Source organism: Somniosus microcephalus, chromosome 12 (genome assembly GCF_052327205.1).
Source record: "Somniosus microcephalus isolate GS21.2 chromosome 12, FLI_Smic_1.0, whole genome shotgun sequence".
Classification (NCBI taxonomy): Eukaryota; Metazoa; Chordata; class Chondrichthyes; order Squaliformes; family Somniosidae; genus Somniosus; species Somniosus microcephalus.
In genome coordinates this window covers 120,558,740-120,562,973 of record NC_140998.1, presented here as the reverse complement: position 1 = coordinate 120,562,973, position 4,234 = coordinate 120,558,740, and the positions used below count along the sequence as shown (strand labels likewise).

At 41.7% G+C, this 4,234-nt stretch overlaps 1 non-coding gene across 1 annotated transcript; it reads right to left on the bottom strand.

Moving 5' to 3' along the window:
* Positions 1 to 358: 358 nt before the first annotated feature.
* On the bottom strand, positions 359 to 519 carry LOC147109489 (U1 spliceosomal RNA). The gene has a single exon (XR_015080493.1). It is a non-coding gene; the product is annotated as a U1 spliceosomal RNA (small nuclear RNA).
* Positions 520 to 4,234: the final 3,715 nt, after the last annotated feature.

Sequence of the window (4,234 nt, the reverse complement as noted above, 5' to 3'; positions counted from 1 at the left end):
ACTTTAACTAAATAAAGCTTTTTAAATTGTCATCTAGCTTTTCTTCAAATAAATCTGAATAACAAGTGAGCAGAAATTGTTAAAAGCTAAAGACAAATTTTCCTATAATTCAGTTGACTAAATGGGACTAACACATCTTGGGAATTGGTACACTGCACATGCTCAGACTGCACAATTTGTATTTAGCTAAGTTTCACAGCTCTGGGCAAAAACATCTAACCCAGGATTTTGGGAGAGTGCTGAGGTCTCCAAAAACAGAATATTTGAGAACAGCTTTTAAAAGCTATAAGGAAGGCATTACATAGATACATAGAAGATAGGAGCAGGAGTAGGCCATTCGGCCCTTCGAGCCTGCTCCGCCATTCAATGAGATCATGGCTGATCATCCAAATTTTTTGCAGTCGAGTATCCCGCATTTGGGGACATCGCAGGCGTCAGCACACCCAAAGTGCAATGGGCTAGCCTCGTCCTGGGAGAACCACCTTCTTGATGATGGCCTCTCCCCTGCCAGGTAAGTATAAAAGACACAAAAGACAATTCAATGGATAGATTTAATCATGCCATTATGAAAAAATAATTCTTTGTATGTTTCATTTTGTTTAGACCATATTTTTGATATTAATAATTTCAGTTACTGAGAAAAAAAAGTGGATTAAATCTTTATTCAGAAAGCATATTGAATAATTTGTGGGGGAAAGATAATATAGCACCATCTAGTGGCATGATATGTTATGGTTTCAGGTCAGTTTAGTCATTTAACATTGGAATTCGTACTGTATTGTGTTGCACATAAGTATCACAGGTAAGTGTTGACATTTTTACAATGAAATTCCCATTGAAAATGTTTTCACAGCAGTTTACAACAGTGGGTTTGTGATATACAAGTTTAAAAAAAATACTAAGAAATTCTCTCAGGTGATTACTGATCATAACTTACAGAAGAAAAGTTAGAACATAAGGTCACATGTACTCTGTGGACTCATAGATATGCAATAAATCCAACATGCAGTTCTATCTCCAGATCTACACTGCTCTCAATACATTTATTTTCCTTTCTGCTGAAAGCCCCTGTTGTCCTGTGGCCCAAAGTATTCCTGTCCACTTGCAGACTTCTCACAATACTGGAATATTTCATGTGTGCGCTACTAAAACTGTAATGGCATTTTAAAGAATGGATTTATGATTTCACTTCACCTTCTATTCTTAAGCCATGACTTTCACTCGTATATCTTGAACTGCTCTCCTATACCCTTGCTTTTGGGACACTTGCTGAAGATTCTTTGATTAACTTATATCTATCATTAAATTGCACACACAAAGTTTATAGTTAAATAGAAACGTAATTTGAAGTGATAGAATAGAACATCTGTTAAGTATCTATATTACAATTGCTAACATATGCAGCAAAGTATTAAAGTAAATAGTCTCATCTCATCATATTAAACTCTGTACATCTGACCCGATGAATGATGACGAATGCCAACTCCTTCACAAGTGTACATACAAACCACATGCTGGTGAGGGACTACACACATGGTAATCATTTAATTCCAGCTATTTCTTATTATTATTTATATTATATCACTTTTTGTCCTAAACAATGGCTGACATCATTTCATGGAGTTTATTTTAGCCAGGCAAACATGTAGTTACAATTAAATACAATGGGGGGCTAAATTGGATAGCCCCTGAAAACGGGCACAGGGATCGCGATGCACTATCAACCCGCGCCTGTTGATTGCAATGCAGGCAGCAGGCCAACTTCGTGCTGCCTGCTCATTTAATTGATCTCTGCGTCCAGCCAGCGCTAACCGTGCTGTTCATTGGCTGGATGCATCAGCAGGGGGCCAATATTGTGAGAGGCTAGCACCAGTTAAAGCTAGCCTGCACTGATTAAAGGCAGCCTACACCTCTTAAAGAGGAGTTGCATTGTGGCCAGAACAGGTGCTGGCAGTCATAGTTGAAGAGATTCTGACCTGGGAAAGAGTGAGGAATGGCACAACAAGGGAAAGAGCGAACTCCAAGGTTTTTGGATGCTGCACTGGAGGTCTTGGCGGAGGAGGTGGAAAGGAGGAGCGATGTCCTATATCTGCAGAGGGAAAGGAGGCCCTCCAGGCACATGGTCAAAAGGCAGTGGGAGCAGATAGCCATGGAGGTCAATGCCAGGAGTCCAGCCCCAAGGACCTGGATGCAGTGCCGCAAAAAGTTCAATGACCTCACATGAGTGGTCAAGGTCAGTGAATGCATCTTCAAATGCCATATACCACCAACTGCACCAGTAGCCTCAGCCACTGCTCAAATCACTACATCCCCATCACTCACCTACCAACAATCTCTATCATCAGTCCTCATACCTAACATTCATATGCTTCACCTCACCCTCACACATTTAGCACTACTGTAGCCTCACACCCATATCTCACAGCTTGCACGTACTGCCAGCTATTCAAGCATGACAGCCACATCAGCCAAACAGATTGCACGACACTCACTGATACACTTCCCTCTCTCTTGCAGGACAAGGTAGCGCACAACAGGAGGCAGCAGCAGCTAACTATAGGGGGACAGGCGTGCCTGCATGTCCTAACCCCCATGGAGGAGGCAGTGCTGGCCATTATTGGGATGGCCATTGTTGATGCCGTGGCCAGCAGCGGGGCTGAAGCATTCGAAGATGACGGTATCCTCATACCTAATCCTCTTTCTCACATCCCACTTCTCCCTCGTCCCACGGTCTCTTCTAATTTACAAGCTGTAGATGGTGTAAGCATGCACCTCTTACTTTCCACCCCTCCCCACACCGCAAACTTATCCTCGTCCCTTTTTCCTTTCAGATAAGCAAGAGGTGCAACATGGCCAGGCAGTGAAGGAACACCAAGAAGACAGTGATGATGAAGTCACAGTGCCATCACTCGATTTCACACATCGCAGCCACCAACTCAGATACTGACACTACACGTATCTTAGAGGATAGATTAGAGGTGGGATCTGCACGTGGTGACACACCGGGTACGAGTGGTCTGCAGCCAGGGCAGGGGGTAAGGATAGCTCAGGTGCCAGCTCACCAGAGGTTCTGCTGTAGAGGACTCAGATGAGGACTTCGATGGGGCAGCCTACAAAAGAACGCCTTGGCACAGGGCTTTGCACAGAGCTTGGAGCCCATCCTTTCCAGCATGGAAGTGATGGCCAACTCCATTAGCGCACTTGTGGACCCAACCATGATGCAGCGTGTGATGGCCGATGTCGCAGCTTCCATTGAAGCACAAGCATCATCTGAGTGCTGAACAGCAGACTGCCTTAGAATAAAGCCATTGGCCCAGTAATTCCGTTCCAAACGCGTGAGTACGGTCGGGGTACTCACGCGTCTGGCTGGAGGAAATGCCGGTTTTCAGCATGCACAGCACATGCGGAGAAAACCGGCATTTCCTGTCCTCTGAGCGAAGGGGTTCAGAGGCACAGCGCGTGCGACTGCACAGGCAGCGCGTGCGCAGTGAACTTTGTCGATTTCATTCATGGATTCAGTGAGGTTAAGTCCTTACAACTTACACATGAAAAAAGCATGTGTAAAGTTGCTCCAGAGGCTGCGGAGGAAGATATATTTTATCGTGGAGCTTCTGAAAGGCAATATTTTTGTTTGGGAAAGGGAGGAAAGTTATTTTAAGAAATGATGAGGTAAGTTTTAAAGTTTAATTTTTTTTATTTAAACGGATTTTCAGTACTGTAGGTAGAAGGAGCAATTGCGGCTGTCTGAATTGAATTTGCTGTGTTTAATGTGAAAATGACTGTTCTAAAATGAGTAATGTAACATTTCCAACATTTTTAAGAAAGAAACTGTTCATCAGTAATATATTCTTTTAAGTAATTATGTATGTATGTCCGTATATATTCCTTTACGTATATGTATATATTCCTTTACTTATGTGTATGAATGTATGTATTTAATTATGATTTTCCAATAAGTTACTTTCTCTGAAAGTCATAATTAAATACATACATTCATACACATAAGTAAAGGAATATATACATGCATATACGCAAAGGAATATATACAGACATACATACATAATTACTTAAAAGAATATATTACTAATGAAAAGTTTCTTTCTTAAAAATGTTGGAGTCATTTTCACATTTAATAAACACAGCAAATTCAATTCACATAGCCACAATTGCTCCTTCTACCTACAGTACTGAAAACCCGTTTTAAAAAACAAAAATAAACTTTAAAACTTACCTC